The sequence below is a fragment of the Harpegnathos saltator genome, unplaced genomic scaffold (assembly GCF_003227715.2).
Source record: "Harpegnathos saltator strain DR-91 unplaced genomic scaffold, Hsal_v8.6 scaffold511, whole genome shotgun sequence".
In the NCBI taxonomy this organism is placed as follows: domain Eukaryota; kingdom Metazoa; phylum Arthropoda; class Insecta; order Hymenoptera; family Formicidae; genus Harpegnathos; species Harpegnathos saltator.
Window position 1 is genome coordinate 33957 of NW_020230329.1, and position 12264 is coordinate 46220.

At 33.7% G+C, this 12264-nt stretch overlaps 1 pseudogene; it reads right to left on the reverse strand.

The window, feature by feature from the left end:
* Positions 1 to 1674: 1674 nt before the first annotated feature.
* On the reverse strand, positions 1675 to 11774 carry LOC112589455 (protein ALP1-like; annotated as a pseudogene).
* Between the last annotated feature and the right edge of the window lie 490 nt (positions 11775 to 12264).

The following is a 12264-nucleotide window of genomic DNA, read 5'->3' on the forward strand; positions in this document are numbered from 1 at the left end:
GTGTGAATTTTTTAAACCACTCAAAGCACTGTGATTTACCAAGAGCATGCTCACTATAAGCTTCGACAAGCATTCGATGCGATTCTGCAACAGTTTTCTTCAAATGGTAACAGAAAATCATTGCTGTCCGCAAATCGTAGCTTCCAGGCACAAAATTCGACATGTTCAACGCTATTACAAACTATGCTGTTGTATGAAATTTGTATTGTTGTGAGTTAAAAATCTTTGTTAGATGTCAACAAATGGAAATGGCGCCAATGACGCGGTTTGACGGTAACTACATTGACAGCTAGGGCCATCTATGGGCAAATTCCGGTTTCATATTTACAGACCTGATACATTATTATCTACGATAATATTTTCTAAAATATTTGCATCTTCATCATCAGTAGGAGGCATGTCTTCCCTCCGACGTTGTGCTATATTATGCAATATAGCAGTTGCTATTGGGGACTTGAATAAGTTCTCGCTGTTTTTTCATGAAAATGAATGCTTTATTTAAAAAAATTAGTAAAGAACATGTCATTGAAAGTATGTCCATCGCTAGCCACTACTTTCTTCCATCTTTCTGACAGTATACGAATACCATGTCGAAAGAATGACTCATCTTTTGAGGTTATCCACGAATCGACCCATTTTTTGGCATCTTGATAAGAATGGAAGTGCTGCTCAGCCGGGCCATAAGTCACCGGACGGAACAAATAGTAATCGGAAGGAGCAATGTCCGATGAATACAGCGGAGGAGGTAGAACTTCCCATTTGAGCGTTTCCAAATAGGTTTTGACTGGTTTTGCAACATGTGGCCGAACGTTGTCATGCTGTAAAATTACTTTGTCGTGTCTCTCCTCGTATTGCGGCCGTTTTTCCTTCAATGCTCGGCTCAAACGCATCAATTGTAGTCGATAGCAATATCCCGTGATGGTTTCGTTGGGTTTGAGAAACTCATAATATACGTACTACACCCAGTTGATCCCACCAAATACAGAGCATGAGCTTGGAACCATGAATATTCGGCTTTGCCGTCGATGTTGATGCATGGTCGGACTTACCCCACGATTTTCTATGCTTCGGGTTATCGTAGTGTATCCACTTTTCATCGCCAGTCACGATACGATGCAAAAACCTTTCCTTTTCTGCCGTTGGAGCAGCTGTTCACACGTGAAAAAACGCCGTTCGACGTCTCTCGGCTTCAATTCGTACGGCACTCAATTTCCTTGCTTTTGAATCATTCCTAATGCTTTTAAACATTTGGTAATTGTTGTGTGATCAACTCCTAATGATTCTGCAAGTTCATTTTGCGTTTGACATGGGTCTTCATCGAGTAATGCTTCCAATTCTTCGTCTTCAAACTTTTTCGGTGCGCCAGAGCGTTCTTTATCTTCAACATCAAAATCATTATTTTTAAACCAATCTCGGCATGTTGTTTCCGACAGAGCATGGTCGCCGTAAGTCTCCACAAGAATTCTATGTGCTTCAACTGCAGATTCTTTTTGAAAAAAGTAATGCAGTAAAATTCCCCGCAAATACTCTTTTTTTGGCACGAAATTCGACATGTTTAACGCTATGAAAAAATACGTTGTTTACGCTTCGGCGGAATAACATATACTGTCACTTCGAGCCTAATGGTGGAGCTTCACTATGAAGTTGGCTGTAATATTGCCCGATGCAAAAAGGCTAAGACGACACCATCTGTAGGGAAATAGCGAGAATTTATTCAAGTCCCCAATATTATTATTGTTATTACTGTTCTAATCTTTAAACGACTTCCATATGCTAATATTGGAAATCTAAGTTTCCAAATATCAAATGCGTGTTCTATTACGGTTCTTGTTCGAATTTGTGACTCGTTATACAATTGTTGGGCACGACCTTCAGGGTTTAATAACGGTGTAAATAAATAAGGTTTTGCAGGATATGCACTATCACCTGAAACAGTATGTTTAACTACAATAGTATGAACAAATAATTATGATAAAATAATTACACACACACACACACGCGCGCGCGCGCGCGCGCACACATGCGCACACACGCGCACACACGCACACACGCACACACACACGCGCACACACGCACACACGCACACACGCACACACACACACTCCGTCGTGTAATAACATGTAGAATAGAGTATATATTATTTTATCGTTAAAATCATACGTACATACCCAATAATAAGCAGTTGTGAAAATGACGTGTTTCAAATAGCATTCTTAAATTACTGTTCTGGAAAATTGTTGAATCGTGAACTGAACCTGGCCATCGAGCTACGATGTCATTCATTTCTTTATTGGCATTAGCCACAATGTGTACATTTAATGGAAAATACGATTTTCTGTTTCGAAATATTTCTGCATCATCACTACCTATTTGTAAACTTCATACACACATACACACACACACAAAGCAATGAATGTATGTCTTATTAAACATATAAATTATGTATTTATAAAATATATTTATAATACTATAATATACCTAGAGATTGTATTTTTACATGTGTATAATCAATAGCACCAATTACTCTTGGAAATGCAGCAATATTGTAAAAATTTCTTTGAGCTTGTGAAATTTCTTCTTGTGTTTGTGGTAACTTTATATAAATGTGTACCAAAGAAGCAATATATATAATAGCTTTAGATACTCTAACAATTATTCGTGATATTGTTGATTTGTCCATTCCACCATATGACCCCCATTGTTATTAAAAAACTATTCGTTGCATAAAGACGTAAAGTAATCAATAATTGTTGCATTGATGTTACCAAATTATTTTTGTAAAATTAATAAAAATATTGTTGTAAAATTAAAACCAACCAACTTATAATGTTACATACATTTAAAGATTATACATCTAGGATTAATAGAAATAAGGTATTTACCTATTATTTGTATATTATTGTACCTGATTTTCAATCTTTTCTAATATATTTATAACAGATTTTTTCCTTAACCTAAATCTTCTAAAAAAATTTAATTCCTCATACTCTGCAAAATAATTACTACGCATATGTACATTTCGTGGTATTCAGTAAACAATTAACTCGTATGTGTCTAAATCGTCATCTTCTAGCATATCTTAATTTATATCCATTTTTCTTGTTTAACCCTTTAACTGCTACGGTCGAGATAACTCGAGTGTGGAAAAGAATGGCGGCCTTGCTACGATCGAATTTACTCGATTTGGACTTTCAATGTGTAATACTAATTTAATTTAGTTCGTAAAAAGCATTTAAAATGAGCGGGCATATAGTGCCATCTCTTATCATTATAAAGTATTTTATAATTGTAAAAATAACTCAGTAAAGAGGGTCGTACTGATTATTTAATATCTCAGCAGTTAAAGAGTTAAGTAATAAGAATAGTTCTTTCTTTTCCTTATTTTCTCTTGACCATTCAAAACTAACCGCTCTACGCACCAACGATGCGCGAGCAGTAAAAATCGACAAATGATGTGCTACAACAGCGATTTCTGTTCCTTAAACCTTCTTAAAGGCCATCACACAAATGAACGTAAGCAGTAAAGCATAAGCAATAAAGAAACTGACCAATCACAGTCAATTATTCTCATAAGTTTTAAAATGGCGTCCTTACATTTCGATTGTGATTGGTCGATTTGCTTACTGCTTATGTCTTACTGCTTAAGTTCGTTTGTGTGTGATGGCCTTTAGGGTCTGCAGGAGCCACACTAGAGACCGCGGAACCCCGCGAACTATATATTAGAAATTTTATTAGAAATTATGACTAAAATACGGAGAAATTCATCTTATATTTATGATATTTGCAATCAGGATTAATGTCCGCAGGGACGTACAGAGCGTTTTATTGGAAAAAAGGTCTAAATAAAAATCGAATAAAAATTTTAAATGAAAGTGCATCCCACGGTGCAACACAAGCCTATATTTCCATTTATTACAAATTTTCAAGGACCTAAAGGCAAAATCAGTCTCTGTACGTCCCTAGATACTAATAAAAGGAAGTTACCCATGTAAGTTAGATGAGCGAATATGATGCCTGCGTGGCCAAAATATCTTTTAGTGCAGATAACACGAAAAGTATACCCCAGCTGCATCATGGTGCAGTCTATATGACCCTACCTTCCTGCTCTTGTGCTCTCGCGAGCAATGCATCAGTATTAGCGTATATATGAGCAGTGCATTAGTATTGGCGTGTGTATGTGTATGAATACTTTCCAGCCACCACTTTAAAACAACGATATTCTGCCTCGTGGATGATATACATAACCGCCAAATTATTATAAAATACCCTTTGAACTATTTCCGAGGTCCCTACAGAACCAGATTTTGAAACTAGGCAGTCAACAATTTACCATTAACAAATAAAGCGTCAGCAGTACCCCAGGTAAAACAAAAAATCATAATAATATAATTATGATATCAAAAAAAGTCATTTTAAGACAAATCAAGATGATGTCATTCGATATAGTTTTCGTAATGGTTTAGTGATGTTTTTTTGATATTGAAATGATGTTATGGTGACTTTTAGAACTGTACATTAAAATAGAAAGCCATAATAACATCAAAGTAACGTCAAAATGACGTCAAAATGACAAGAAAATGATCTAATCATGGTTACAAAGTGAGTTTTTATAGTCTTTTGTTACTCATTTTGAAGTCATTGTGATTTTTTGTTTAAATGATAATATAGCTTATACCTATACATATACAATGTCCGAAAAACATTTTAGAGATATATTTCGAAAATGTTTTTTGGACATGTATATGTATTTGTGTATGTATTTATATATGTATTTGTGTATGTATGGATAAAAAGCATAGGGTAAAAAATGTGAATGTGAACATTTGGGTGCTATTTTGAGAGTTTTCTTAGATATTATTTTGAGGGTTTTCGTTGAGCGTTAACTCTCATTTGGATGTAACCTTTAATTGACGATCCGAAATCACACCCAATTTTCTGTATTTTTTCGGTGTATAACATTCAAAATTAAGCGTTTATTCGGTGTCTAACACTCAAAGTTGAGTGTTTTTTATCAGTGTTTAACACCCAGAGTTAAGCGTTTTTTAGTGTTAACCAAAATTAAGGTTTTTTTCTCATAAGGGCTAATATACATATATGTTATATGAACAATTTTTTGTACGAAAATCTACAGTTTACGTTACACATAAGATTCTTGAAGATAATAATGTCATTAAACCTCAAAGATTCTTAAAAATATCGCACATGTTATTTTACCCAGATAACACAAATATATTCTATAAATATTATATAAATATTTTTCGAGAACATTAAAATATTCGCACAATATACCGATAAGATGAAGAAAATATTTTATGCATATACTAGGTGCGCAACTAAGTTTCCGGGTTTTTTTTATCAATGAAAAATGGAAAATTTCATGAGAAATGCAAAAAATGGTTTATTCAAAATATCGTCCCTTGCTAGCTACACATTTTTGCCATCTCGCTAACAATACATGAATACCGCGACGATAAAACGACGCGTCTTTGGACAGAAACCATTCATCAAACCAATTTTGCACTTCTTCGAAATTGGCCAAGTGTTGCCCAGCCAAGCCATGCGTCATCGACCGGAACAAGTGATAATCGGAAGGGGCCAGGTCTGGCGAATACGGCGGGTGCGGTAGCAGATCCCATTTCAGCGTTTTGATGGTGTCCTGGACGATAGAAGTGCGATGTCGTGCTGCAATATCACTCGTTCGTATCTCGTGTCCATTCTGGCCATTTTTCGAGCAATGTATGGTTCAAATTGATCAGTTGTTGTCGGTAGCGATGCCCATTGACAGTTTCGCCCGCTCATTCAGCAGCTCATAGTACACGATTCCTTTCTGGTCCCACCAAACGCAAATCATTGTCTTCTTTCCGAAACGATTTGGCCGTGCCGTCGATGTTGATGCTTCGCCAGGTGAAAGCCACGATTTTTTGTATTTGGGATTCTCGAAATATATCCACTTCTCATCGCCAGTAACAATTCTATGCAGGAAACTCTTTCTTTTATGCCGCAAAAGCAAAATTTCGGAAGTGGCTCTTTGATTTTCCATCTGTCTCTCAGTCAACTCATGCGGCACCCATTTTCCTTCCTTTTGCATTTTTCCCATGGGATATAAACGTTTGGAAATACCTTGGCGAGTCATGTTTAATGCCTCCGCAAGTTGATCATGTGTTTGCGTATCATTTTCATCCAATAACGCTTGCAGATCGGCGTCCTCAATTGTTTTTGGTCTTCCGGAGCGCTCCTTGTCCTCAGTGTCGAAATCGCCACTTCTGAAACGTTTAAACCAATCTTCACAGGTAGTTTTCGATGGTGCATGTTCGCCGTAGGCCTCCTCAAGCAAACGACGTGCTTCAGCTGCACTTTTTTTCAAGTTAAAGCAGAAAAGCAAAGCTTCCCGCAAATGCTGCTTATTTGGCACAAAACTCGACATCTTCGTTGTTAGAAACGATATTTTTGCGTTGCGATATCTGTTGGTATTACGACTGGTTATTGTTAACAGATGTCCAAGCTATAAAAAAAAACACAACTTCAGACATGTATGTCGACTACATGTGTCGTTAGCGCCATCCATGTGTGAAACCCGGAAACTTAGTTGCGCACCTAGTATATAGAATGTTAAAATGAGACTAGTTTTAATATTTTATATATGTAAAGAGAACATGCAATAATATATTCAAATAATATCCGAAGAAGATTATTGATACTATGTCAAAAATGTTCATAGAATGTTTATAGAATGTTTGAAAGACAAATTATCTAAATTTTACAGTCGTTTGCAAAGCAGTATTTATTTTTTGCCATTTATTTTTTGAGCAATTTTAAATCATAGCCGATGGTCGAACGAGAGAATTTATTTTATCGAAAGTTCCATATCTAATTTGGATCGAAAGTTCCACATCCAAATTAGTCTTTTATTATTATTGATTTTTTATTATTACACCAAGGCACACTAAATGCATATATTCTAAATGAAAACTGCTAATCATATCAACCAAAGGTATTCTTTCTAAAATTGAATTACCTATATGATGTTCTGGTTGGACTCTGTTACGAAAATTTTCATCCGTTCTTTTAACACAATTAATTTTAGAGTAACATCCTCTTCCTTTTATATATTTTCCTTTTTGCGTACATTTTGTACATGAAAGAAAAATACAGTATGGCCTTTACAATAAGTAATAAGTGATTTTGCTGGAGCATTACCCTTACGGAAAGAAACTACAGCCTGTAAATATGATATTACAGTTGTGTAATTATTACAGAACTCCCAGTAGTTTCCATAGAAAGAATCACAATAATCTGTAGTTATTACACGCTGAAGTGTGTAATATACTACACGTGCAATCCACTACATATATAATATACTATGCGTGTGGTAAGTGACTTGTGTAATAGACTACACATGTGGTGAATAACTTGTGTAATAGACTATACGTGTAATCTACAAAATGTGTAATACACACTACTACATATGTGTAATGAATAAAACGTAATATACCCCCAGTAATCTATGAAATTTAATAGCAAGTCTTAACATACACAGTCTGTCCCAGATCCAATGAGACTGGTCTAAAAAAATACAAAGCGTTTATTATTTTGATTTTTTATTCTTGTTTATTCAAAATAGTCTCCTTCTGAGTCAATACAGCGCTGGAAATGTTCAACAAATTTTTCGAAACATTTTTTATACTCATCGGCTGGAATGGCCTTTAGTATGGCGGTCGAAGTCTTTTAGATGACCAGGATGGTATCGAAACGATTTCCTTTCATCGCCAATTTCAGTTTGGGAAATAGCCAGAAGTCGCACGGAGCCCAATCAGATGAATACGGTGAATGATCGATAACAATGATACCTTTTTTGGTCAAGAATTCACGTACCATGATGGCTTTATGCGATGGTGCATTATCGTGCAACAAAAACCAACTGCCTGGCTCTCGATATTCCGGTCGAACTCGTCGAATTCTGGCCCACAATCGTTGTAGAACTCCCAGATAATATCTGGGCAGACACACAGCGATCGCTTTGAAGAATTTCTCTGACTTTCTCGATGTTTTCTTCATTGCGAGTGGTTTTTGGCGGCGGTGCTCGGTCATCGTCTGCAAGGTTCTCACGACCGTGACGGAATCGGCCAAACCAACGGAAAACCTGTGCACAGGACATGCATTCATCCCTGTACACATTTTTTAGCGTTTCGTACGTTTCTGCACCACTTTTACCCAATTTAAAAGTTGGTTTTTCGACCGACGTACACAAAGTGACTTTACATAAAATGTCAAACCACAGTGAAATATCAACCGAATATAATATACTTTTACTACAATGCAGCTGTAAATAAATTATTTCTATAGTGTTTGAAAAATTTATTAAATTTAATATAATATAATGTATAGTGTATATATATAATACTGTAGTATAATGTATATAATAGTATGTGTAACCACATTTTATTTTTTAATTAAAAAAATGTTTTATAAATAAATATAAAAAGTATGAAGCGCTTGTGTGCATACCTGGCCGTGTTCGCCATTTTGACATCATCATACAAAACGGTAAAATATTTCTAAAATCTAGTAATATATACACAGCATGTATGTATATGTGTGTGTGTGTGTGTGTGTACACATATAGTAATTACATTATATACATGCATGTATATATAATATAATGTAATTACTATTATACATTTTTACATAATAAATAATAATAAATATATTAATGAGCAATATAAAATGTTACAACATACTGTTTAATATACATATATATTTTTATTTATTACAAGATACATTAATTATTACGAAACTATTATATACTTAATAATAAAATATAATATATTGTATATATATTTACTCCACAAATCAAGCGCATTATTTATTCATATCTCTCGCTCTGTGTCTAGAAATTAATCGGTTTCGATTGTATTAACAATAGGTATGATAAATTGTTTTTTATTGGAATATAACAACGCATTTACTTTTAATTACATCCAATAGACAACCTTTAATATTATCAGTTTTTTTCGTAATAAAACTAAAATTTTTGTAAGATACGCAATTATTTTTGCATATTTCTTCTGGCAAAATACAATATTCTTTGCATAATAATAAATTAATTTCAGTTCCACTATTTGTTTTTGTCACGGTATATAAATGCAATATATCCAATATTGATCCATGCTTTGTTAATATTGTACTATTATTTCGTTTCAATAATCTAGAATAATTTGAAGTATGGTAAAGAATATTTTTAAAAATAAATCGATCAAAAGTGAAAGCTGTGTTTTCGATTGGTTCTCCTATTCATTCTTCTACAACAAGTTTTTCTGTGATAGTTAACACTATTTGTCTTTTCATTCCAAATGCTTTTAAAGAATTTTCGTATTCCGTGCATTTTTTAATATGACATACTTTCATTAATGAATCAAAAATAGCTTTGCCTTTTAAACTACAATTGTCACCAGTAAAAGTCGATCTGTTATAGTTAATAAATCTTAACCTAGAATAAAACTTAAATATTTGTTGCGCTATGCATTGTGAACCATTGAATAAAGTTTTTAATATTCGATTAAAGCCTTCAAAATGAAAGGTTGACCAAGCCCAAAGGGCACCATAATGTTTCACTGATGCAGGTATATGCAATAACAAATGAATATTGTAATTCATGAAATCATCTCCATACAATTTTTCTATTTGCAAGACAAATGTTCGTAATGCTTGTTCAGCAGCGATAAATTTATCATCAGAAATGTGTGTTTGTAGAAAAATATTTATACTAAATATAAAAAGTAGCCAATGTTTAATGAATTTCTGTGGCATTAATCCACTTAAACAAGGCAATGAATAGTACAATAAAAAATTTTTCCATTCTGATGCCTTAAACAATTTTCTTAAAACTATCGATCGTGTTCGTGTTATTTCTGATGGAGGGAGTATACTTGTCAACCTATTATCAAAAACTTGTTGGTATTTCCTTAAATACCACTCTTTGTCATGATTGCTGGAATCAAACCACGCCATAACAAACTGTTTAATCACGCCTTCTGCAACACTGTGCATATAATCTGGCGGGAAAAGCCTTAATTATGTCAAATAGCGGTATAAGTTGTGTTACTGAAGGACCCTTGACTCCTTTAACAGAATTATTTTTCGAAATACTTTTTTTAACATGTTTGTTATGTTGATGTTTTTGCCGCAAAGCATGAAGATCTCCACAATAAACGCGTTTGAAGCCCCCGTTTCTTGTATTAACTACTGTTCCTTTTTTATAGCAATACGAACATCCATATTTACCGTTAAACTGCTTCATATTTTGTATTATCGACCTTGCTATTGAATCAACAGGAGCTACAAGTGTGTGAACTTTAATACATATTGCTCCCTTATGCATAAATGTTGTTGTGATAAAACCATTATTATGTAAGTCAATAAGTTCATCAACGAATGGTTGAAGAAAAATATTCATATTTGCTTTCACAGATGTATCTAACCATATGCCAGCTAAAAGAATGTGTCGCCTTCGTAAACGATAAGGCAATTCGTTTATTGTAACTAAAATCCGCCAAATGGATGACATGGAAGATTTAAATAATTGTATTCCATCTGAATTCCACTGGAGGGTTATGTCATTATCTCCAACAATATTTCTCATTCTTAAATTACGGTAAATGTTTCCATTAATGACATCACTTTTCATTTCATTTGTTTTTCGAAATTGTGCAAAATCTTCAGACTTTACTAACTCTATTAATTGTTCTTTGAGTGGAATATGCAAAAAGTATTTGTTTCTTATATCGAGATACTTTTTTTCGTAAATTTTTGCGAACAAACAAACATCACATTTCATTTCATTATCGGTATATAAATTTAACATCATATAACATTTCATACAGTAATAATATTTACACGCTTTATTTTCTGGTAATGACTTTAATAATAAATATTTGGAAGTATGATGTGTACGAGGAAGATGACAATCAATTACTTGAATAAAAGATTCCAACGCAGCATCGGTCAATTGATGACGAAGAACCAAACTCACAAGCAGCATTTTGCTTCCTTCTTTTGAAAAATTGCATCCTTCGTATAGTATTTGGCGAAACTGTAACATGAAAAAATTTAACATTATTCATTACAATAAAATTACCAAATCTCATCTTAAAGAATGCTATATTCTTTTTGAAATAAGTTAAAATTTTATCCACAAAAATGTTTGACCGAGATATAAAACTTTAAACATTTAATATTTTCATTTTGGTGAGATGTTCAGAAACCTTTTAACGGCACTGTGTACAAAACATAACTATAGATTTGTTTGCGTTGCATGCTTCAACATAGTCCAATTACTCCAATCTGCAATCCAATCACAGACTAATTTAAGCGCTTTGGAGTGAGTAGAAGTATGTTGAGGCATGTGACGCAAACAAACTTTGTAACATAAGCAAGACTTTATTTATGCACAGATACCACAGTACATATCTGTTAACCATGTCTAATAAAAAACTATTTAAAATGATTCACTAACCACATACGAAAAAGTAGTTCTACAGTTTTTTGTATAGTTGATAAATTGTTCTAAATAATTTTCCATCAAAGTAATTATCAGCGATATTCTGTAAGATACATGTATATATTACCTGCTCCATGTGTTGATTTTGATCATTGGCATTATCAATAACATTATCGTTATCTTCAGCAATAGGGATTTCTTCATATTCGTCCATGTCAGAGACTAAATCAATTTCATACTCTGATGAGTTATCTGTATAACAAACTATCACTTCCATTATGACTTAAGCACGATGAAATGTCATCAACATTTCTATTGCTGTTTGGAAGACCCTTGGAATCAGAATATTTCTCAGATGAAAATATTGGTATAACTTTATTTACCATGCTACTACTACTTCCAACTACATTAATCTCTTCTGTTCGACTGAACTTTGAACAAAAATTCTCATTCAAACAAGGACTTTCTTGACTTATCTATGCAAACACAAAAAATTGAATTAGTTGTATAAAAAATACCTGGCGGCAATTGAAACTGAAAGTATTTAAATATTGCAAAAAATTGTAGCAAAAAATTTTTGCTTATGTACATCAGACATGTTAATATATGTGCGCGCGCGCGCACGCACGCACGCACGCACGCACGCCCCATATTTGAAAGACCTGACTCTCCTAATTAGCCTTGATTAATAGCGTAGAAACAAAAAAGGAATTATACATAAGAACAATATAAAAATATTTGTTACATGTCTTTACATACGAAAAAAA